This window comes from Chinchilla lanigera, unplaced genomic scaffold (assembly GCF_000276665.1).
Source record: "Chinchilla lanigera isolate Chin_1 unplaced genomic scaffold, ChiLan1.0 scaffold00018, whole genome shotgun sequence".
NCBI classification, from domain to species: Eukaryota; Metazoa; Chordata; class Mammalia; order Rodentia; family Chinchillidae; genus Chinchilla; species Chinchilla lanigera.
In genome coordinates this window covers 7,277,949-7,303,224 of record NW_004955419.1, presented here as the reverse complement: position 1 = coordinate 7,303,224, position 25,276 = coordinate 7,277,949, and the positions used below count along the sequence as shown (strand labels likewise).

The following is a 25,276-nucleotide window of genomic DNA, read 5'->3' as shown; positions in this document are numbered from 1 at the left end:
GCCCCAGAGCGATGGGAGAGACCCTGTCGAGCGCGGACAGCCCGCCCTCCTCGATTGACAGCCGTCCTCAACCAATAGTAAGACAAGCTTGCCCACGTGACCTACCCGCTTCCCAGCCTCTTTGTAGTTCTACAAACCAATCAGAGAACGTCGAGCGGAGGGGGCGGTGCGTAAGGCGGGTAGAGGGCGGTGCAAACCCAGCTCCTACCGGCCCGGCTCGCCGCTGCCCCCGCTTTGTCTGCCAGAAGAGCGGGGCGCGGGCCTCGGGCACCCGGGCACCACCGAGCAGACAAAGGACGCGCCCTGTGTGGCAGATGCCGGCCCAAGTCGTCTGCTCTAGTGGGCTGCGAATGCAACCTGGGGCGGGGAATCCTCTCTCTGGAGCGTCCCCGCCCTCCTGAACAATGGGGCGCCCGCGCGGCTCCAGCACAAGGGCTTGTGGGGGGAAGAAGGGATTGAGGCTGTGGCCCCGGGGTGGGCGAGAGAGGCAGCGGCGAGCATGTAGAGCTCAGCATTCCCTATGCTGCCCAAGGGAGCTCTCCCTGCGAGGTCTGCGCTGCCCTTCCATTTCAGAGATGAGGAAACTGAGGCCCTTGCTCTGACAGCCCCCCTGACGCAAGACCCAGGTCCACCCCAGGCACCTGCTGTGGAGAGGCTGGACGTGAGATCTGGAGAGCCGTCAGGAGCAGAAGGTGCAAGCTTGTTGCGTGGGGTAGGCAGATTGACGTGCACACTTTACTCCAAGCCCTGGGGAGAATAGGATTGCACAGGGTTGAACCTTAGCTTTTTGTCTCCCTTGCTGAGTGTTTTTGTGGCCTGGGCGCCGTTTTCTCACCACTAAATGGGGATGATAGGTCGCATCCCACCCTGCTCACAGGGCTGTTGTGAGGATTAAGTAGTGTACGTAAAGGGCTCAACCTACTGTCTGGCCCGCTGTTGTAAACCCTCATTAATGCTAACCACCCTCTGTGCTCTGTGTCAGGACAAGCCTGGGGTTTGCAAGCAAGTCAGAGGCCTCAGCCCTGCTGTGTCCCCAGAGCCTCTTGCCTGTTGCAAGGATTGGGGTGGGGCTGATAGCACAGCTTGACCCTGGATGACATTAAACTCGGGATAAAGCTGGAGATCAGGCACGCAGCCTTGCACCATCCACCTAGGATCGAGCTAGGTCAGGCACTGCTGTCTCGGAGGCTGAGTGGCTTCCCGGGGGGAGGGAAGGAAGGGCGAGGTTGTCATCTGACAGGTTTAACCCCAGCCTCATTGCTGGCCCAGTCCTGGCCTCTCCTTTACGATGCTTGCCTTTGTATCTGGTTTCGCATTAATCATTAGCCTCCAGCCAGACCAGCAGAAGGAGATTTGTATGTGAACTTGTGTATGTTAAGAAAAGCATGTATTCATTGGCCGACATGAAAGGTGGGTGGGGAGAGGATATGTATGTGCTTGTATACCAAAGCATAAATACGTTCATACGTCTGTGTGTATGAGTATTATATGTATCTGTGTGAGTCTAAGAACATGGGCGCCAGTATCTATTTTCATGTGTGTCTTAATCTGTGCATGATTGCTAGTATGGGTTTTATGTGTTTCCCGTGTTTTTGCATTTGTGGTTATCTCTGGGTGTGTCTTGATAGGCCTGTCTGTGTCTGTAACAGGGGGCCAATGAGAAAGGCGTGTAAGTGTTCTGGTTTCAAGACCAATATTTAGCAAGCCCTAAACAAGGTTCTGTTTTTACTTCTCTTTAGGAAGGGAGTGGACATGACATGCCCCTTTCCTATGTTTTCTCGAAGACTCTTTTCGGCTCCCAAGCCCAACCAAAATACCACATCCTCTAAGAGACTGCTCTGGATTTCTGAGTGGGAATTAATCTCTTCCTCTGCACTTCCCCACTGTCCTTTGTTCATTCATTGATTACAGCCCTGATCTATCAATCTACCTCTCCTCTGTGTCTTCAGAAATATATGCAACAGGATAAATTGAACTGCCCACGTTGTTTTATTACTTCCCCAAAGCATATATCACCTGTCTCTTCCATCAGGCTGTCTCTCAGTGCCCAGCAGGAGCAATACAATGTGAGCCCTGATCCCTGCTGACTAAATTTACAAGGGATCCTGTGGTGCCCACAGGAAGAACTTGTGTCTGAGTCATAACTGCCAACTGTGTGACCTTAGAGGTCCCTTCTCTTAGGTGGTTTCCCCTCTAAGCCAGGTTCCTCATCTATAAAATGGGGCCAACAAACCTTTTCTCATGGAATTGAGCTGAGCATACAAGAGAACATTTTTACAGAACCTGACCCTAAGACAGTGCTCAGCCTGTGTAGGCTCATATTTCAGTAATATCATTGCCAACCTTGAGCCTTGCTGGCTGAGGGACCAAATCAGAAACCTCTGCCTCATAACCTTCCCATCAGATGATCTGCCCTGACAGTTGCCCTACTAAATATTTCCAAATGATACCTAAAACTGCTAGGTTGGCCTTGAGCTGTGCTGTATCAGAGATTCTCTGGCAGTTGGGGAGAAAAGCTGATGCAGCTTCTTTGCCAGAAGAATCACAGCAAAGGACTAGAAGACCTTGCTGAGTGATCCAGGACAGCTCTGCTTCAGGTGAGTATCACCCACAATGGGCTTCTCAGACAGGACAATTAACCCAGAATATACATAGAAAACATTGAACTTTTTGAAAGATACCTTGAATTTACTATTCTTGATTCAACATGTAATTCTTAAACTGATTACTCGTCTCTGTAAACCACAAGATGATTTTTATTTCTTAGGAATAATATTTTAATTTATTATTTTATTTTATTTTATTTGCAGTACCAGGGATCGAACTCACAACCAGGCAGGCACTTATGCCACTGAGCTATATCCTCAGCCGTTAATTTATGTTTAAAAATTGGAAATACATTAACTCTCCAACATCAGAAAAAGGGATTATTATATCTGTTCAATTTAATTATGTCATTGTAAAGGTGCTGTCAAGATCATATAGCAAATATGAATAATAGACATTACTATTGCTATTAAATACACGTGTTATTTTGTTTAATCCTTAGAACATTGTGAGGTAGGTACTATTATATTTCTGTCTTTTTGGGCTATTATAACAGAGTACTGTGGATTGGGTGATTATAAACAATAAAAATGTACTTCTCACAGTTTTGGTAGCTAGGAAATCCAAGATCAAGATGCCAGTAGCTTTGGTGTCTGGTGAGGGTCATCTTCCTAGTTCATAGATGGCTGTCCTTTTGCTCTATTCTCACCTGGTAGAAGTAAGGACACTAATTCATTCACAGTAGCATTGCCTTCATGGTCTAATCACTTCCAAAAGGCCTCCAAATACCATTATGTGGGGGAGGAGAGTTAGGATTTCAACATAGGAATTTGAGAGAGGCACAAACATTTACTCTATAGCATAATCTCTAAATTTTACAGATAAGGAAACTAGGGCAGGAGAGATTTAGCAACTTACCCAAGATCACTTAGTAAGTATTAGAACCAGAATTCAAACTGAGACTGACTGGCTTCATCTACCACCCTTAACGTAAAGGGAAAATGATTATAAGGTTGGGAAGAAAAGAGAAGATAAAAATTATAACTGTGATACTTTGTGTACCAAAATGTTGACAGGCATTTTTCCTATAGCACCACAACTGCAGCTAGCGCCCAGAGTTCTAGAGAGAGCTGTCAACCCACCATGACAGCTGGAGCCAGAGTGCTTAATGAGGGGCCACAGAACAGCAGGGGTTAGAGAAGGCCTTGTTGGCGTCCATGAGAAGCCTGACCTTTCTTCTGCAGGAAATGCAGATGCTGCAGAACATCCAGCCTGACTCCTTTTTATACTCAGCACCAACCCAATGTCAAATACACAGAAGCAGGTCAAGAATTGTTGGGCTAAAAGGAGTCTTATGATGTGGCAGGCAGTATTCCAAGAGTTTTGTATTTATGACCCATTTATTCCTCAAAGGAATATCACCAGTGCCTGAAAGAAGAGGAAACTGAGCTTCTGAGAGGCTTAGGGATTTGTCCACGACCTGCCTGAGTCCAGCGTCCAGGCTCTTTTCTGTTAGTCCACCAATGTGGCCACCGTGCAGAGTACATGTATGAGGCCAATGCTAACATACTGAAAGAAGGGACATACACACACTAAATGTAACCTGCTGCTAGAGCACCCTTTAAGGAAAGAGAAACTCTGGAGTCAAAAAACATAATAGCATCATAGATGTGACACATCACGATAGCTTCTCCCAGAAACTTTCCCCTTTCTAGTTGCACTGAAACAGCAGTGCTGACATGGACTCTTCTCTTCCTAATCCTCCAGGAGCCTGGCTTCCTATCGGATGTGGATGAATGCAAGGCAAGGTTTGGCATCTTCTACAGAGAACTCTGGGATTATTAGGACTACATTTAACTGAGTCTGCACAGCAAAGAACAATGACAGACAACTCACAGAAAGGGAAATGCAAATGACTGAGAAGTATGAAATGCATATGCAGCTAAAGTAATCAAAGAATTGCAAATCAAGACAATGAGTTGTGTTGTTTTACCTTATTGATTTGCATGGACTCAGACTTCTTTTTAAACTGGTAAGACGTGTCATTCGCCAGGGAGTGTCTCTCACTTTTGGCAGGAATATAAAGGTAGAAAGGATACAACCTTTCCAGGAAGCCTTAAAATTGTTGATACTCCTCTTTGACTCATAGCGTCCACCTTTAAGCATCTAAGGGAAATAATCAGCTATACATATTTATGTACAAAAATGTTCATGTGATATACAATCATGAAAATTTTGAAGTCTAAACAGTTAACAATAAAAATTGGGGACTGAAAAGGTAACTCAGTGATAGAGCACTTGCCTAGCATGTGTAAGGCCCAGGGTTCAATTCCCAGTACCACAAAAAGAAATAAAAAGGAAAGAGGTCTCCTTAGGTACTTGGTATTTTCTGATGTTTCTGTGTTGAAATATTATACATCTATAGAACATACTCATGAAGGAAAGTCTGGTGGTATAAAATGATGAAAATATAGTTTATGTGACTAATCTATAATCCCAATCATGTAAAATAATAATGTAGTGTCAAAGATCAAATCAAAATATTAACAGTGTTTATTTCTGAGTGACTGCAGTGTGGATATTTAAAATTTTTTCTCCTTCATTCTTTTCTGCATTTTCCAAAATATTTTTACAGTGAACATATACTACTCTCAGAATTACTAATAACCAACACTAGAATTCATTTGAATGTAGAGATGTGTCTGCCAGCCACTCTTTGATCTACTCCCTGGTATCTCTTCTTAAAACAATGAGGGAAAAAAAGACTCATGTCAAACCAACATGAATTGCAAAGCCCTACCTCCAAATGGTGAAACCAAATGTTGAAATCCTCCTTCAAAGTCCCTGTAATGCTAAAATAAACTCAGAAAAGCATTTGTTGCCATTCTTAGAGATCTCCTGAAGGACATCGTTCACAGTGGGCACCAAGTCAAACCCTTGTTCGTCATCAGCATTGGCTGCAGAGCAAAGAATTTGAACCATTTTGGGGAGGAATGGGGCCAGAGTTTCACAAATGACTCTTTCCCTGCGGTTGCTATAATTGCAGTAAAGGGGACAGGATTACTGACAGGTGCACAGCAAACAGTGCTTTCTCAACCATTATCTCACTTGAGCACTGCACCAAGCCCAAAAGGAGGGTAGTAACAGTTGTAGTAGTGATAATAACAATACCAACCGTGAATGATGTTTACTGAGCACTTATTATGTGCCGGGCATCCATTCCAAGAACTTCATATATATTGTCCCCTTCAATCTTATACTATGAAGTAGAAGGAGTGATTATCCCCACTTTATAAGTAAGCATATTTTAACTCAAAGTAGTCAATTAACTTGCCCAAGGTTACTATGCTGATAAATGGAAGAACTTCAGACTTCAGGTCCAGAGTGATTTCCACAATAGCTTACTGCACTTTCTCTACTTTTATTTTATTGCTGTTACACTTAGGAGAGACAATAATTTTTAGCCATAAAAAGTACTGAGTTGAATCCTGATCATTCTATAGCTGGGTACCACTGGTTAAGTTACTTTAGCTCTGGGTCTCAGTTCCTCCTCTGTGGAGTGGGGATCATTCTATTTACCAAATAGGGTTCAAGGTCAAACAAAGTGATATATATAGATAGATATATATAGATATATATATAGATATATATAGCATTGAACAAAAGCCTGCCCTATATAAAATACTCAAAAGACATCAGTACATATCTGATTTTCCTAAACCTGTCTTTCCACGGAGTAGGTCAAGACCAAGAGGGTACAGTGTCCATGGGATTCCATGCCCAGAAATTCTAGACTCTCAGGACAGTCACACCCTTGCCTTCTGTGCTCTCTGCCCCATGAAAAGCCTCCTTCATTGGAGTGTATGCCTGTCTGAGGGCACTGCACTGTCAGGATGGAGAGAGTGCTTGGCAGGAGGAGACCCTTGACTACCCTTCCTTTGGAGGTTCCCAGAGAAGTACTTGAGCCTTTAGGACTATGATGTGCTTTGTTGGGCTAGTTTAAGAAAGCCGTGTCAGTTTCATGCTGACATCTGAGGACTAGATGGTAAGGAAACTCAATTTTAGAGGATCAGGTATTTCTAAAAAGTTCATAGAAAGAACAAATAATAAGAGTGGGAAGGGGACTTAGGCATCGACCCCTGCAAACAAGTTCTTGCACAGATGATAAACCAAGACTGACAAAAAGTAAAAACCTTGACAAGATCGCAAGATCGCACATTGCAAATTAACAACAAAGCCAGGGTCAGATCCTAACCCTCTGACTCCCAGGTCACTGTCAGACCCAAACAAACTATGGTTAACCTAGGAGGCCACTGAGGGCCAGTGCAGGCCTCCAGTCTACCAGTTGGACACTAGGTGGGCTTCCTTACCCTCTGACTTCCAGTCAAGGGCTCTATGTCACCAGACTCCCTCTCTAGGAGCCTTGCTCTTAAATCACAGAAATGGCACCTGCTGCCAGCTTATTATCCATGAACAAGGTAGCACTTTAATAATGACAATAATCAGGGTCCTCTTAGGCAATAGTGGGGGATTTGGGAATCATAAAAATCTTCCAAATGAGGCCAATACTGGTGAAGAGAACTAGAAATATCTTTCTTGTCCTGTCATGCCCAAATTAGAACAACCTCTGAAAGGGGTCCTGGGAGATCAAGCCTTCTCTCAGAACTGTGGGTCTCATTTCCTTTCTCAAACAACTACTGCACTGTTCCTCTAGGGTTTATTGGGTGTGTGCAATGCCTCAAATGCAGTCTGGAATTTGGAATTGGATGTAATCCTTAGGCACATATTGGCAGCTCTACCTCTTTAAGAGACAGAAACATTGAATCTCTGCCATCCAGTCCCACATTGGGAAATTAATCTATGAATCAACCGGGTTCCCAGCCCGGAGTCTATCTCCTTTCAACATGAAATGTTCTGTTGGGAAATGTCTATGATCTTGTGAATCCGGCTGGACCACTTCCAGCCTTTTATAGCAAGAAGCAACCTCTCTAAGCTCTGTTTGGTCACTTGTAAAATGTGCACCTAATACTTAACTGTGTTCTAGGAGGATTCATTCATTCATTCAGGAAAAATGTATTAAGCACTGATCTGCAGAAACTCTACTGAATGACAGAAGAAAAAGAGCAACCCTGTATTCATGGTACTTTCAATATAGTAAATGAAATGATTGATTAATAGATGGGTAAGCAGCTAGGATATTTATAGGTTAAAATAATTGCCAGAAAGGACACTAAAAGGACATTCTGTATTAGGACACAGAATAACTAAGAGACATCCCCTTAGGGTGGTCATGGAAAGCCTCTCTGGATATAACAGTGCAGCTGAAGTCAGAAGGAGCCAACTCTACAACAACTAGAAGGAACTGCAGTTGCAAGATGTGGAGGAGAAAAAGGAGCAGAGAGAAGATGAGGATGAGTGAAACATCCTAAGTGAAGCAGAGAATTGTATGTGCTAGATTCTGCAGTGCTCGGTGCCCATGTAAGAAGACTGGATTTTATTTTTAGAGCAATGAGAGGTTGAGACAGAGCTTGAAGCCAGGGGATGAGTATGGATAACAGGACAGCAAGGACAGAAACAAGTGAGCAGACTGAGCTGTCCAGGTGTGAGAAGATGGTAGCCTGGTCTGTCCTGGAGGCAGAATTGAGATATATGGGGGTTTTTTTCCAAGATATGTTTTAGAAGTGGGATTGTCAAGACTTGCTCTTGGATTGGGTGTGGGGTGAGGAAAAGATATAAAGAATGACTCCTTATTGAACTACAAAAACAACCATGGTTGGTAAGGAATAACTGTCCTCTGGCTATACTTTATATTTCAAAGTGCTTGATATCCAAAATAAAATTATAATAGTTAAACTCATTGTCCTCACTGCAATACTAATGTCACTGGTCTTCTCTTCTAGATGTTTAATAACTAAAGTTTAGAGACTGGAACTAGAAAGATAACTGAGCTAAGAGGACAACCAGTATTTAATCCTAGCCCTCCATAGTCAACAAGGACACAGAACATGAGGGAACCTTTGTACAAGATCCTACAACTTTGGTGAGTCACCTAACCTCCTGAGCAGGGAGATTGCTGCACCCCAGAGGACAAAAATCAGCAAGTGTACAGTGTGCCAAAGGAGGGTCACCAAGAGGAAATGTCTCCTCTGCTTTCACAGAAAGCAGCATGGTTAACCAAGGCTGTGACCCATCCTGATGGCTGACACTGACAGAAGAGCTGAGAGGCTCTACACATAGTTTAAAATTTGTTTATTCTTGCCCAGAGGCTGCTCAGATAATGCCTGAAGAGATTTAACTGAACTTGATAGACAGCAAGAGAATTTCAGTTAACACAGGTCTCACTTTAACTTGGTCTTAAACACCCAGCAGAAAAGTATAACCAAAAGATGTATAAAAACAATACCATAGTAATAAGCTAGATATAAAAAGGGGCACCAATCCCTGACTCCTTCTGACAGTTTCCAGCTATACCAGTAGCTAACCACTGTTATGGATCATTAAGAAAAACTATAGTAAAATCTATAAAAGCTCAACAAGAATCTTTAAATTCTTTAGCTAAAATTGTCCTTCAGACCACAACACTCTCTTTTTACAGCTAAAACTGGAGGACTCATAACCAAATAATAGACTTATAGATAAGAGACTTATTGATATAGAGGAGTTTAAGAACCAGATAGTTACAGCTGCTATTCCAGCCCCTAAAGAACATTTTCTAGACTTGGCTGTTATCCCAACCTGCCTCTCTGTTCTAGTGCTCGTGCTTTGATTATACATGCTCTAATTTCTCAAAAAAGTTGTTTATTCTTGCCTAGAGGCTGCCAAACCCCAGATAATCATGCCAATGGAAGCAAAGACAAACATGCTAAACTCCTTTTACCAGGACCCACCAGATCAACCTTGTAAAGAGAGCTTATAACTGCGGAAATATGTCACAGCATGATGTCTCTCTGAAGCCTATTAGATTAGCTCTCTGGAGAAGACCCTCAACTGTGGTCACCCCTACACTGGCCCTTTTCAGCTCAAACTACACCCATTCTCACCTAACCACAATTAGGGATACTTCTTCAGAGAGGAGAATATTGTAGATAGCTAGGTTATTTAGAAGTGTTGTAGGCAGTCAGATGGGGCTTGGCCCTGAAGGGGTCAGTGCAGAGGACAACTGTGTTGGGAGGCACATTTGGTAAGGGCCAGGCTTCAAGAGGAGGGGAACAACTGCACCCTGTACCTCCCCTGGGGATGAATGGCGGTGGCTGATGTTCTGAGTGGGCATCAGTTGCCTTGGGGTGGGAGACCAGGTCTCCTTGGCCCATCCCTTCCCAGAGGGTTCTTGTCCAACCCATGTGTACTTGCTGCATGACTTGCTTCCCAATTTGATCCCCATTTAATCAGTGTTACCTGAGCTACTATACTTGTTATAGTCTTGTTGGTTCACCATGGTTTTGTCCCACCTAACTACCACCTTGTGACTTCCCATTAGGTCAGTGTTGCCTGGGTGACTGCTTGTGGTCTTGTTGGTTGACTATGGTTATGTTCTACCTTGAACTCGCCTCACCTTATGGCTTTGCTCAGTATGGCACCCTTGAGAGGCAGGGTTAGCGGGCAGCCCACTTTCTGGAGGGGCCCCCTTCTGTCTCTCATGGACAAAGGCTTTTCTCCCTTTCAGTAGATTCTTCCTACTCTTGAAAAAAAAAAAAAGAATAACTCCTTGATTCAGGAATCAATGAGATAATTTGTTAATTCATTTAACAAATGTCATAAGCACAAACATCTGCCTGATTCTGTGCTTGGTGTTGAAGAGAAGGATGGGAATAAAGATCACAGCTTAGTCACATAGATAAACCAGAAAATAAGCAAATATTTACATTTGTGCATTTAAGTATGTGCAGTAAACGTTAAGTACAGCTAATTCTGCTGGAGGGAGAGGATTCCCTAGAGGGGAAGGAGAAGTCTTGAAGGAGAAGCAAGAATAAGGCAAAAGGCTTTAGGGTCATGGAACAGAGCTCTGAAATAATAAGGATAGTCTAAGAATAGGAGCTTATATTTGTTAGGCCAACAATTGTTAGGCACTGTCAGAAGCATGGGCATTTAGTCCTTACATGAGAATCCTATGAAGCACATTCTTTATCATCCCCACTTTCTGGGTGAGACAACTCAGGCAGAGTTAACTTCTGTTACATAATTTGCACAATTCATAATGGCAGAGCCAGGCTACAATCCCATGTCCTTTTGCTCTAACCACCACACTAAACTGCCTGTCTGTGGGAGACCTCTGCACACTGAGGAGCTGAAACAAATGTAGGGAGGTAGGAGTTGATGAGAGGTGTGATAAACAACATGAAAGTATTTTTACAAACTGTAAGTACTCTCCCACCACTAATAATGGAGGTGAAGAGTATCACCACTATTATTAAATAACCATTCTTCCCCTCTGTGAGAGGAGGATTATTGGCCTTGAAAGACAGTGGCTGTTTGAGAGGCCCGCCCAGAAACTGGGGACCCCAAGGGAGTATGGGCTGCAGGGAACCTGACCCTGAGATGGAAAGCAGAGATGTGGGCTCGGGTCCTGGTCTTGCCCCTAACTTTTACATGGCCTTTGGTGAGTCACTTACTCCCCCAGCCTGATCTTTACTGTCCAGTCTGTAAAATAGAAGGAGGGAAGACTGAAGATTCCAAGGGCTCTTCCAGCCTTCCCATTGTGAACAAATTGCTGCTACTATTGGTGTTTTGCTCCTCTAGACTGGAATGTCTGCCCAAGGCCACTTCCTTAAAGCAAAATGTCACCTTGGATGATAGTGGCATCATCTACAAAGTAAGACCTGTGCTGGATGGGAAGCCTGTGGCTTGTATCCCCGAGTCCACAGGTCTCCTGATCAAAAACTCCCATCCTTCCTGGCCTTGCCAGGACACTGGTTTCAAATCCCAGGAATCTAGTCCATTCCTATCTGCTCTCATCTTCCACAGGGTCTAAGTAGTGTGAGCATTCTAGGCCTTTCACTCCTGAGGATGCAGCCAGAATATGCAGAGACAGGTGACATGCTGGTGGGGCCCAGTCTGAGTTTTTTTCTGAGCCAGAGCCTCTAGGCTTTCTCACATGCATTGCTCCAATCTCCACTTTAAGCCATCAGTCTGGATTCTAATGCCCCAGAATATGAAGTGCTCACATGCAATCCTCTTCCTCATGTCTTAGGATCTCCAGAGAGACCAGACTCACGGGCCTGCAAGAGACCCCTTCACACCAAAGTCATGCACATCAAATCCTCCTCGCTGATGCAGACCTCTGTAAACAATAAGGTACTTTCATACATTATTAATCCAAGTATCGTTCCTTCAGCACCTCATTAAATTCCTGAACTAGTTTGGACAGGGGTAGGGTTGGCAGATAAACTGCAAGATTCCCAGTTAAATCTGAATTTCAGATAAATGATAAATAATTTTTAGTATCAGTATGCACCAAATATTGCATGAGGCATACTTTTTTAAATTTTTCATTCATTGTTTTAAATTGGAATTCAAATTGAACTACCTACCCTGTAATTTCATGTGCTAAATCTGGCACATCCTAGTCCAGGATCATTAATATTATTTTGCAGAACTGAAAGTCAAAGGGATAAAATGATTTATCCAAACTCCTCGAGTTCAGGAGACATATCTGACACTTCTGTTATTTATTTACTTTTAGTTTTTACACATGAGAATTATAAAACCTTAAAGACAGTGTACCCATCCCTTTACAGTGACCTAAACAACTACACATCGTGAAAATCCTATTACATAGATGATAGATAGATAGATAGATAGATGATAGATAGGTAGATAGATAGATAGATAGATAGATAGATAGATAAATAGATCTCAGAGCATTAAAAAGTTCACTTTTAACTTCAGTTGCTAAGTTGGAGAGTTGGAGTTAGCTCAGAGAAGTGGCTTGGGAAATGTTTATTCAGCTCCTGGGTGTTTTGAGCCTGTCATTCCTATGGAGACCTACAGGGTAGAAGAAAAAGAGCAGATTCAGGACAGAGAACGGTGTCAGAAGGCAGCATGAGGCTTCCCTGATCTTCCTGCATGGTTATGCGAAAGATGAATGGAGGTGACTGTCAGGAAAGCATACTAGACTAAAACATCGTGAAACTACTTTGGGGCATCGTGAAAAGGCTCCTTGTCGTTACATTCCCTTCCTGCTCCAGGTTTCAGACCACAGGCAGCCTGCCCAGGGCTGCCACATGCAAGGAGGTCTTGGCATAAATGCTGCCCAAGGAATCCCTTCACTTTCCTAGAGATGCACGTAGTCCCTCTCCTGCCTTCTGGATGGGCAAGCCAGTCAGGGGCATCAGTGGGACAGCCTCCAAGGTGCCTCTGAACTAGATTCAGCTCATGTCTCTCATGATGGACACTTCAGGCTCCAGCCCCTGACAGATCACATACTTGTGTCATATGCACAGCCAGAGCTGTGAATAAACACTCTGAGACACTCTGAGAAGACTTGAGCTGCTGATGACAGGGGTCAGAGGTCTTGGTTCTGTTCCAGGCTGTCAATTAAGAAAGATGAGCTGCCGAAGACTAGAAGCCCAGGCACGAGCTCTTGTCACAGGCCTAGTGTTTTTTTTATGTCTGGGGTTTACTAGTTGAGTCCTAGTCTTGGAGTCAGGCGAGAGGGCCTTCTAAAGTGTCTAGCTGTAATCCAAACATTCTGAGTCTTTCCCGTTCAAGCTCACATGGTAACTGGCAGTAGAACCAGGCCTGGAACTCCCGTTTCTTTTTGGTGCCTGCCGCATGCTGGATGCAGATGATCAGCTTTCCATGGTACGCAAACAGCAGGTGGGCGGATGTGGTCACTGGCCAGTGCACTGGACTCGGGTCACTGAGCTTTAACCCTGGCACACCATTAACAGCTTAATCCATTCAGCCCCTTCTCCTCCCTGGGTGCTCTACAGTGCACAGAATGTGGATTAGAAATGAACTGTTCTCAGCCAAACCCCTGAAATAGAAGATGAAATGGCCCACAGAGACCATCTGGTTTAGTTTCCTCAGCAGTACAGAATCACCAGCCTCCATGCTGGGGAATTATTCCAGAAACCGATGAGCTCCACGGGCTTGCGAGTTGGTGGCAGGCCACATGGAGGCAGAAGGTGGTGAGTGGGCCATGAAGAGATAGACATGATGCAGAGGTAGCCCCATGTAGGCAGAGGTGTGACCGTTCCGCCTCCTGTCCGCTCCACTTAAAAGTTCCTTTTACACTGAACTAAGCTCTGTCTCCATGAACTTCTGCCCACTGGATCTGGCTCAACCCCCTGGAAACCAGCAGACCAAGTCTGTTACTTCTGCCGATTTGAGGAGGAGTCACCCACATCACACAACACGTGAAGCTGCTAAGTTAGGCAGGAACCCCGGTGTGCATGCAGCCCAGCCTCCCCCACCTGGCTCTCTCCCCTGCCAAGCATATATATATATATTTATGTCTCCCACTTCGGAGAAAATGATAATGAAACAGAAGGAGGAAGAGACAGAGCATCTCTGCCCATGCAGAGATTCTTGGATGCATTCCCCTGTAAGTGGCAGCACTGTTCTCAGCTCTGTGCAGGATGCAGAAAGTCTCTGGTGTGGTTCTAATGGAAGTCGTGGAGTTAGGTTAGGGAGCCTATGTATGTAAATAAGATAATTTTAGGAAAGGACAATACTAAGACGAAAACACAGGCTGCCAACAGGCTAGAAAATGACTCAGGACAACCTGACACTTTCACTGGAATGGCCAAGAAAGCTATATTGGAGAAGCTCCCCCCTGAGCTGATGCCTTCAAGGAAGCAGACAGGAAGATTACAGAGAGGGAACAAAGATTGTAAAGCCCCTTTGACAGAAACAAGCTTAGTACATCAGAGGGAGAAACAAGCCAGAATGAGCAGAATCCAGTGAATAAGGGGAACTGGGAAAGGAGATAAAGTCTGAGAGGAGGTTTTGGTCTGAGCCGCAACTTACTTACAGTTCTGAGCTGATGAGGTAAAGATGAAATCACGGCGATGCTTCCCTTCCAGAGCCACAGCAAAGCAGAAATCACAGCGTCATTGTGATAATAACCGTGAAGGCCTAGTGTTTGTACACATGTGGCTGGGTGCCTCCCCAAGACGACTCCACTGGCATCTGCAGCTCAGTTATCAAACCCAACAGGAAAAATCCACCCTGGGTTTCTGTCTGGCCAGCCAACTTCGAGAGGGTTTGTCTGCAGTTCCCCCCTGCTACAATGTCCTCCTAATTAGAGAAGGGCACTTAGGTTTTAGGAGATTTTGTGACATATAGAAAGCTGGACTCCAGCTTCACCTCCCGCATGGGACTCTGTCCCTTGTTTCTGGGGTCTTCATGGGAGTCCTTCACTTCCTACCCCATCTGGCCCTGTTTTCAGAGTCTGCTTTGGTAAAACTTCACCATGGGATGTAAATGGTACTGCGCTCTCTCCCAGGAGTCCCATATTTTATCAAGAGTCCAAGTCCCTAGCCAAAGGAATGTGTCTAAAATTGTGTAATCTCAGTCTGCCATCCAGGTTGGGGAGTAGCAGTGGAGTCCGCAGGCTGATATAGGGCCCTGGCTGACGGGTGCGGAGCCTCCGGCGCCAGGTCACACTGCTTTGTTCAAGCAAAGCATTTCTCCCTGCCCACTGCAGGCATTTGACTCTTGGGAATTCATGAGAGATTCTAGAACTTGCTCCACTCTGGATAAACTCCTACTGCATAATTCTTGCAAAGGCAGTTGAGGCAGGGGTGGGGCAGCCCTGGGTAAACTGACAGAGGGCAGGGATATCAACAGAACATGTTCCCAAGGAAAAGAAAAGTCAACCCCTTCCAGAAAATGCTGCCTGGCTCAGCAGAGTGCCTTGTCATCTCACTGGCACGGTGTCTGTGTTTCTTTCCTATTTCAGACCAGAAGCAAATGTCTGCACAATCTCTATGAGTTCATGTTATCTTTTTTCAGAATGACCTAACCTTAAGTAACCAGAGTCAAATAATCTAGTCCTGTCCTTTGGCTCCTGATTCCATTTCTGGTGATTTGTCGTTGGTAAATATTTTCAAAGAGTGTTGTAAAACTTTGTTTTACCCCAAAAAAAAAAGTTGATAGTATATATGACAGCATGAAGTAGAAACTACCCAGGTACCAAATGACCAAATTCTGGCCTATCCATTTGAAGGAATGCTATGACAAGCTTAAAGATGACAACGTTCAGCAAGATATGAAAAAGCATGTATGAAAGAATGTTTCCAAAAAAATCCTGGAAACTACAACTGCACAAGTCAATCTGTTTCTTCCCTGGAGGTCTGCACATGATGACTGGCTGAGCTCAGGAAATATTTGAATGGAGTTTAAGCCAATTTTTTTTTTTTTTTTGGTGGGTGTGTGCTTACATAATGTAAATGAAATAATCCTTGTGAAAATGCCTCCTAACTTTTAAATATTTTTCATTATAAAACTATTGTTTCTTTCTTAATAATAATAACAATAAATGTTTTAAATAACTCCTAATTGTTTGATCTTGAGTGAGGTAGTTGGGATGGAAAATGGCTGTGTGCTGCCTGGGGTTTAGGAGTGGGGGGGTCTCATCTTGACGAGACCCCTACCTTTCCAGGGTCACCCCAGGAACTGGACTCTAGAATACTCATGCTAAACATTTGGAGACCCATCCTTGGGTAGGAATCATCCGGGGTCAGGGGAAACTACCAATTAGAGCCAAAGGACCTGTCCTTCTAAAAAACTATTCTGCTCCCCTAATAATAAAATTCTTAGCATCAAACAACAAAAATCGAGTATGGCTAGTTCAATAATAATTACTGTGTTATGATCATAATTGGCATTAAAGGCAAGCACTGCGTGAGGACAGATGGTTAGGGCTTTAAATGTGTTATCTCTCTTTATCTGTAACCTTGAAAAGGAGGCAGTTACCCTGTTTAATATTAAGTAATTGAAGTTAAGAAAGGTTGAGAAACTTGCCCCATAGCCACAAATTTAGTAAGGGGAAGAGATGGTTTTCAAACCAAGAGCTGACAGTCAAGCTCGAGGGATCAACCGCCCTTTATTACTGTGTGTGCAACCCATATCCTCAGGAATCCAACTAGCTGGTGATGGGGACTCATCTTCATGGGCTCTAGGGGCCTCGACATGTTGGTGAAATTTCCAGAGAGGTGGCTAGGGTTCGTTGTTGACATGCACGCCGGAAGAGCTCTGAAGCCGGCAGCCAAAGCAGCTCAGAAGCAGAAATACTCTCAGGGCCTCAGGAAACATCTGCAAATCCTCAAGGAGGCACAAACTGCCCCCTATCACTCTCCAGGGGACATAACCAGTTGGTCCCATGGACAGTGTGAAGACAAACATGTCACTTGTATTTTCCAGGCTGTGTCCCTGCAAATGGAATAATTCACTCTTTCTATACTTTTAGCATTGACCACTTGGGAGCAGGGCCTGTACTGGGCCCTGGGGTGGCAGTAGTGAAATAAGCACCACCACTTGCCCTCTAGGGCTTGCAGAGTGACAAAGCAGCATTTGCCATTCAAAGTGATTGGTGAGAGAGAGGGTGTGGTGTAAGGGAAAAAAGTGAACTCCGGAGCTAGAGGGACCTGTTTCTTCATGTCCTGGTTGTGTGAGTTCAGGCAAATTTCCCAATCTCTCTAGGTTGTTTTCTCATCTGGAAGAAATGCAAAATAATTATGCATGTATTTTTATTGCCTAATTACCGTGAGAATTGAAAGGAATAAGTACAGCAACACTTCAACCTACCTAGCTCATGGTGGGAACTCACTAAATTATAATTACTAGCATTAATATTGCTGATAATATTTTAAAAGGGACATATCTGGGTTTTGACAACTATGTAAGGGTTTGTTGAGTGACTGGTGGGTAGGAAGGGCTTTTTAGTTACAACCAACAGCAAGAACAGCTATGTGAAGGAGAATGGAATGTCCAGGCAGCATGAGTGGGCCAGTTAGGAACTACACAGATATTCCCATCAGGCTGTAAGGGCTTCGCCTGGGGCAAGAGAACTCACTGAGGTCCTCTTTCTACTATCTGCAAATAAAGGACCATGAATGACCTCTCGGTGCAAATACACAGACCGCTATTCTTGTAGGCTATGCTTCTAGAGCCAGGCAGCCTTCATGCCCCTGGCCTGACTGTCCGCAGGGAACACAGATGACGCTTAGACCGAACTGCTCAAGCCTCTGACTCCCCTTCTCTGGAATTAGGCTTGAGCTTCATTCTGATCCTTGCTGCACAACGTTAACAGGTCACTAATCTCTCTCATCTCTCAGTTTTATTATCTGAAAAATTGTGTTGGAATCAGGGGCTTGCAAGGGGAAACCATCCAGGACACATAGTTTATAAGATTATTTTATAATAGTCACCCAAAGAGTCATATACAAAGACAGTGCAGGAAATCTGTCCACACACTAAAGACCAAAGAATCCAGCTGAGGGCCTGGATCCCACAGTAGTGTCCTGCATGAGTCCAACTGAAGACCTACAGCCCATAACAGTGCCTCCCAGGAATCCAACTGAAGGCCTAGAGCCCATGACAATGTCTCATGCAAGGCTGTTTCACAGATCTGTGTTGGGAAGACCCAAAGGTCAGTGGTAGAAGCTACAAAGTCCATGCCAGCAGGATGAAGGATCTGTGCTGGCAGGCTAAGGGATCTCCACTGGAGCTAGGAAGCGATGCTCAAAGTAAGAACCAGAGCTCCCCCCAAAAGTACCACAGCCATCCTCAGCAACAGTGAGGTCCCGAGCTCCTCTGATGATGAGAACAGCCAAGTTCCCATTAGGAAAGCCAAGGTGACCAGCTTCTTCTGGAGACCGAGCAGTGCCCCATCTTCCCCTCTGGATCCAGGAAGTGATGCTCAAAGTGAGGACCAGAGGTCCCCCAAAGTGAACCAAAACCATTCTCAGCGACTAAGGTCCCGAGCTTCTCTGACGAAGAGAACAGCCAAGTTCATCAGGAAAGCCAGCATGACAAGCTCCACCAGGAAAACCAACAGCTCCCTATAGCTTCTGACAGTACCCAACAGCTTCTGAACTTCTTCCTCTCCAGTTCTGCCTCTTATGCTATTTGCTGGCAACAATCCCCAGGTGAGCCTCCCACACCCAGCACCACGCTGGTTCAGTTCAGCTGGGTGTTGCAGTTCACCACCAGCTGTCAATCCACCCCAAATGGAAACAGTTATACAGGACACAGAAATTACGGTGTGTTATCACAGTGTCTGGCCCACAGCAGGTATTCTCCACCCAGGAGACAGGGGCCACTCTTCTGCCCAAACTCACTGCACCGTGAGGTCAGGACTCATAGATTCCCAGAGAAGCCCCACTACCTCCACCACCTGCAGGAAAAAGTCTTCTAAGAGACAGAGTCAAAGGGAGGGGAGGGAAGAGAGATAAAAAATCTATTGAGATGTGTTACATACACGCATCAACTCCCCACAGTGAATGTAATCATTATGGACTGCGACCATGTACTAATAAAAAAATAGAAACTGGAAAGAAAGACTTTCACAGAAATGGCGTATTAAAGATGTTCCGTATGTTGCTTTTTTCAGTGAACAGTAGATCATGTCAAAGTATAAATCTCAGAGATAAAAAAGGAGACAAAACAAAGATTTTTATTGTTTTTTATTGAGATATAATTCACATTATGAAGGTCACCCTCTTAAAGGGTGTAATTCAGTGGTTTTAATATATTTACAAGGTTGTGCAACCATCACTACTATCTGATTCCAGAAAAGTTTCATCATCCCCAAGAGAAATCCTATACCCATTAGTAATCATTCCCCATCCCTCCATCCTCCTCGCCCCAGTAAACACTTATCTCATTTTCTGTCTCTATGGATTTGTCTATTCTAGACATTCCATGTAAATGGAATCATATTATTTGTGGCCTTCTGTGTCTAACTTCCAGCATTTAGCATAATGTTTTCAAGGTTCATCCACCCTTTTTGTGGGGGAATACTATTCCATTGTATGGATACTAAACTACATTTTATTATTCATCAGTTGACAATATGGATTCTCTGTCTGTATCTGTCTCTCTCCCTCCCTCCTTTCTGGTGCTGGGGATTGAAACCAAGGCCTTCACAAAGAGCTACATCCCCACCCCCTTTTTTATCTGTTTATCTATCTATTTATTTGTTTATTTATTTATTTTATTTATTTTTAGAGGGGTGGTCTCGCTAAATCACTGTTTCCCAGGTTGAGCTCAAACTTTTTACCTTCCTGCCTCAGCCTCACAGAGTACTGGGATTATAGGTGTGCACCACCATGCCTGACTATTTCCATCGTTTGGCTATTGTGAATAATCCTACTTTTTTTTTTTAACTGTTGCATAGTTGTCCATCAGTTGGATATAGCATAGTTTACTTAAGCACTTGCTACCAAAAGGATGGTTCTGCTGTGTCATTTTTTTCAAAACTCAAAAACATGTTACCACAACATCCTTCTAGTCTTCCATAAGAGGTAGACCAAACTTACCCCATTTCCTGTGGAAATTATCCAACAGAAGCAAAAAGTTATAATGACAAAGATACTAGTTGCAGCAATCTTTACAGGAACACAAATCAGGAACTACTTAGAGAGTTCACAATCAGGACCTATTCAGATACATTCTATTGTTCAATGAAATAATGGAGAGTTCTTAAAAATAATAATTATGAAGGCAATACAGCAGCTATGCTAACGGTGAGAAAAAGCACAACACATTGCAAATGGGCATTGCGTGCTCATGCTGGCACCTACGCCTGCTGCCCTGGAGAGTCCTGCTTCGTAAGTGTGGAGGTCATCACATCACCGATGACAAACAACAGCCAGGAGGAGCAGGCTGGGGATCTCTGCCACCTTGCATCTACTGAGGGTGCCAGCGAGGAGCTTGCTCACAGGAGGAAGGAGGGCTCTCCTCCCAAGTGTCAAAGGGGATATAAAGTCACTCTTTAGGTCCTAGGCGGAGGCTCGCAGTTGGGCTGTGTAACAGTGGTGAGAATCACGGACCCAGGTTGTCTCAATGGCTGTGAAGGTAACAGGTGACCTGGTGTGATGAGTGTTCTCTAAGTTTAGTGTGTCGCGCCGGAGTCTTGCCATTCTTCAGTATCTGGGGCACAGGCTGACTTCTCAGAGCGCTACCTGACACTGGACTTCCCAGAGGCCTGGCTGCAAAGACATTCAACTGCAGCGATCGTGAATGCATTCAACCGAACCAATCGTGAATTTCTTTTAAAAACATGCTTCCTATTGTCATAATCAAGTATTTTCCAATCATTGATTTAAGCTCACAGGATGTTACAAAACCAATGATAAATGTGTTGTCTTCAAAATACTAATGGGAGAAATTCAACTCTGGGCCGGGGATATAGTTCAGCAGCACAAGTGCCTGCCTGGCAAGTGCAAGGTCCTGAGTTCAATTGCTGGTACCAAAAAAAAACCCAAAAACAAAAAAAAAAAGAAAAGAAAAGAAATTCAGCTCTGATGGAGTGTGTTGGTTAACAGCTTAATTTTTTTGTATGTTTATAGCTGTGATTTTGTATAATGATTTGGTTGTATTCTGTATAAATTATATCTAGCTATATTTTTTCTAAACTTATAAAGTATATACTAATGCATGATTGAAATTAAAACTCTATTTGAAGGAATACAAAAGACTAATATTTCACAGTATTCCGTAAAGGACACAGTAGCCTTCAGATGCTCTGCTATCACCTCCAATCAGTCTCACAGCTGTGAGATGATCACCAAAATGTTCCCAGTCAGAAGTAGGAGGTTTAATGTTGTATAAGTTAGGGTCACAGCTACACTGTGACAGTAAAGAGGCTCCAAAATAGATTGGCCCAAACGTGATCAAAGTTTATTTCTCTCTTCCAAAATCAAACAGCCAGGTTATGGTGGAGAGATAACTACGCTACAAACAGGCACGATTTCCCTGTGGTTCTGCCATCCCCTGGGAGTCATCATTTGCTTAATCAAAGCTGGGTTGTGGGGCTGGGGATTTAGCTCAGCGGCACAGCACCTGCCTGGCAAGCGCAAGGTCGTGAGTTCGATTCTCGGTACCGGAAAAAAACAAACAAAAAAAAAAACAACAAAGCTGGGTTGCTACTCTTGGGAAAGAAGAACTAGCACCTAAGATAAGGAGCTTAAGTTTGGAGATGAGCCAGAAAATGTCTACATGACCCCTTCTCCTATCCCGCATGTCCACTCTGAATCACATGGCCACATCCAGCTCAAGGAAGGTTAGGAAGGGTAGTCCCTCACTAGGCAAGTGTGCCCATGAGGAGACGGAGGAAGGATTTGAAGAAACAAGTAACCATCTGCTACAGAGATGTTTTTAAATGTAAAAAATTACAACATAAATAAATCATATGACAATCTCATCACACAACTACTAACTTCTCTGTGGTACCTCCCGCTTGAGATGAACATTTACTTTTAAAGGTGTAAAAATGGTGTATATGCAATTTTACATGCTCCCAGAAATGAAACAGTACGATGCTGAGGGACTGATTTCTTTTTAAAACACAGTACTCAACACTGGGCAGAAAATGGAGGAGGGGCCACTCTCAAATGTTACTAAGGAGAATGTGCATATGTACAATTTGTCTGGAGTGCAACTGGTGATATATTTCAAAAGTTTTGCAAACTTAACCTAAGGGGAAAATTCAGAGATGTGAATATGAACTTGTATAAAAGTTTATAATCATCAAAGCCTTGTTCGTAATGCTAAAAACTGGAAACAACCTAAATATCCAACAACAGAGGATTAAGCAAATAATGATCCACCTATCTGTATGCCGGACCAGTATGCAGCCATTGACACTGTGCTCTGGAAGAATATTAGTGACATGAAAACTCTGATGATATTTTAAGTGAGAAAAGCACATTACAAAATAGTATGTATGTTTTCATTCTAATTTTTTGGCAAAAACTACCCAAACACATAAAAGTACTAGAAGAACACAGTTCGTAATCAAAAGGTCAACAGTGGTTGTTCTGGGTGAGCAGTATTACCAGTGATTTTTACTTCCTTATTTGTTCTGTTTAGTACTTTTCAAATTTCTTTACAAAGACATTTATTACTTTTATCATAGAGTTTATTTAAAGCATTGAGTTAGATGTACAGAATTCTACCACATTCAAGCAGGACAGATCTTAGCAACAAGCCCCTCAGAGTTCCAAAGGAGGCCCAGAGAGGGTGAGTGACTCACCTGAGGTAACACATCTAGTCAAAACTGGGATTTGAACTGAGGTAACCTGTCTTCAAGCCTGTATTCTTACCACCATGTCACACTAAAAATAACTTCTCTACAAACAACTGATTCCTGGCAGCTTAGTCAGTATTGAGGTATATACAAAACAAAGCAAATCCTTAGACAAATCCTTAGACAACTGAAAACAAAATAACTTAAAACACACACCCCAAATTTCTGGTACAACCAGTATTGATAAGGAAATATTCACTGGGAAAACATTCATGTTGGTAGAGATAGGATATGAGTACTTCCTTCATTCAAAAAGTGTTGAGGACCTACTCCATGCCACATCTGACACACCAGATCCTGGAAACCGATGGTGAGTGGACATAATTCTTGTTCTTAGGGTACTTGCAGTATCTCAATTCTGCTAATTTAATTGTTGAATACCTACTATACATTTTCACCAGCCTTTGTCTATTGTACAACACCAAATAATATTAGTCCCCACTTTCTCAGTTAATGTTTAACTTTTTTGGGAGGATGGGGATATTTGAGACAAGATCTTGCCGTGTAGTCTAGACCGGCCTTGAACTCACTATGTAGCCCAGGCTGCTTCTGAACTCATGATGATTGACCCCCGTGTCTCAGCCTCCTGTGTGCTGGGATTACGGGTATGTGCCATCACACCCGGTTAGGGTCTAACTTAAAGCACTGTAACAAAGCACTATTTCTAATCTCACAACCACAAAAACGATAGGCATAGCTAATTCTGTTTCACAGATAAGAGAACTGAGAATCAGAGATATTAAGTGGGTGTGCCAAGGTTATATAGATAGAAAGTGGCTGCACTTTTTTCAGTGAACATCTTGCTGCCCCTAACCTAGGATTCTGTCACCAATCCTGTAACCTCACTCAGTAGCACCCACTTATCACACAGCCTAAAACCTAGGGCTCAATGGCGCTATTTAGACTTACTGAATTTACTAGGATGGAACCCAGGAATCCTCTATTTTTAATATTACCTCTGAATATCTCCTATCCTAAGCTAGAAGTTAGGAACCACTGCCTTACCCTGCAACCTGGAATCCTACAGTTCAAGCTAAAAAAAAGAACTGTGCCCAGGTCCCAAGGCAAATGTACCAATTGTGTTCCCACTAGGAGACAACATAAGCCAGGATGTCTAAGAAAGCAGAACACAGCTGAAGGGAGTAGAATGACTAAGGACATTCACTTATGTTCTGGACCAAGAGTGAAGGCCAGCTAGGTACCAGGCACTGGGCTGTGACTCTTCTATTTACAAACCAGGGAAGCCGCTTTGTAACAAAGTGGAGATTAAAAAGTAGGGCGAGCATATTCTGCAGCTTTTCCTCTTAGGCCACAGACATTTGTTAATCTACCCCTTGATTCTAGGCTGGAGTCCTGACTTACTTGGATCAACAGCACATGTAGCAGTGCCTTCTCAAGGTCTGGAGTCTAGCCCTCAAGACCTTGCTGCTTCTACCTTTGCTTTCTTGGAAGATTCTGCCACTGAGTAAAGAAGTCTAGGTTGAAAGGCCATATGGAGAGGCCCAATGTCCCACTGGAGGCCTCCAACAACTGGATGAGGCCATCTTGGACCATGCACCCCCAAAACAGTCACCCAGAACTGCAGCTCCCGGGTGAGCCCAGCCAACCCAGGCAGCCCACTGAGCTACGAGAAGTAATAAACCTTTGTTTTAAGCAACTAAGTTTCAGAGTAGATTATAAGATGGCAATGGATAACTGACAGGAGCAGCAATGCACAGAGGAGTTTTCATTTATGGGACAGTTATTTATACACAGCCTACTCTGTCCCAAGTATTATATCATCCTGTACATCCATCCTATACCTGCAAACAAGAGAGGAGACCCCAGTCTCCTATGGGAAAAACAGACAATAAACAAGTAAACCCCTAGATACATAATCTCATAAAGATATACGTACTATGGTGATAAGCAAACCAAGGAAGGAGTTTGGAGAGTCACTGGTGCTGGTAATGAATAGAGGTTTTGGACAGAGTGGTCATGGAAATCTCTAGAAAGCCCACATTTGACAATATTCCTGAGTACCTAACAAGAGGCACAAATGAAGATTTGGGAGAGGTACGTTTCCGGCAAGTAGAATAGTAATTACAAAGACTCTGAAGCAGGAAAAAATCTTAATATACTCAGAATACAGCCTAGAAGTCAATGGGATTGTAGAAGGTAACATTTTAACCTGTTTAGAATCCCTCATATTTCATTTTTCCCATCACTTAATAGAGGGTACTGTCAACCACTTACACATTTACCAAGTGCTAACTCGCAATGGATACCACTCTGAAGTATTTGTCAAAATATGTTTAAAAGGCTTTCCTCACCCCTGGATTTGGAATCAGCAAGCTATTTTCCACTTTTCTGTAGTTTTTATTGTCTTTAGTTTTTTTTTTTTTTTTTGCTGTTGTTTTTATTTGGTCTTTTTGAGACAGGGTCTCGCTATGCAGTTCAGGCTGGCCTTGAGCTCACTTTGTAGCCCAGGCT

At 43.6% G+C, this 25,276-nt stretch overlaps 2 long non-coding RNA genes across 6 annotated transcripts in view; both read left to right on the top strand.

Annotated features, from left to right (window-relative positions):
• Window positions 1-218: 218 nt before the first annotated feature.
• LOC102027188 lies at window positions 219-15,791 on the top strand. 5 transcript variants are annotated; one of them, XR_001233608.1, is made up of 6 exons: window positions 219-692; window positions 1,740-2,597; window positions 4,315-8,025; window positions 8,448-8,587; window positions 11,735-11,838; window positions 15,719-15,791. It is a non-coding gene; the product is annotated as an uncharacterized LOC102027188 (long non-coding RNA). The 5 variants fall into 5 exon arrangements; XR_001233606.1 differs by having other exon boundaries at window positions 219-712; XR_001233607.1 differs by having other exon boundaries at window positions 219-2,597; window positions 4,315-4,579; window positions 7,592-8,025.
• Window positions 15,792-21,589: 5,798 nt separating this feature from the next.
• The window catches only part of LOC102025582, a 19,871-nt gene continuing 16,184 nt past the window's right edge, over window positions 21,590-25,276 (top strand). The window contains exon 1 of the long non-coding RNA XR_260615.2: window positions 21,590-23,114. This is a non-coding gene — a long non-coding RNA (uncharacterized LOC102025582). The remainder of the gene's footprint in view (window positions 23,115-25,276) is intronic.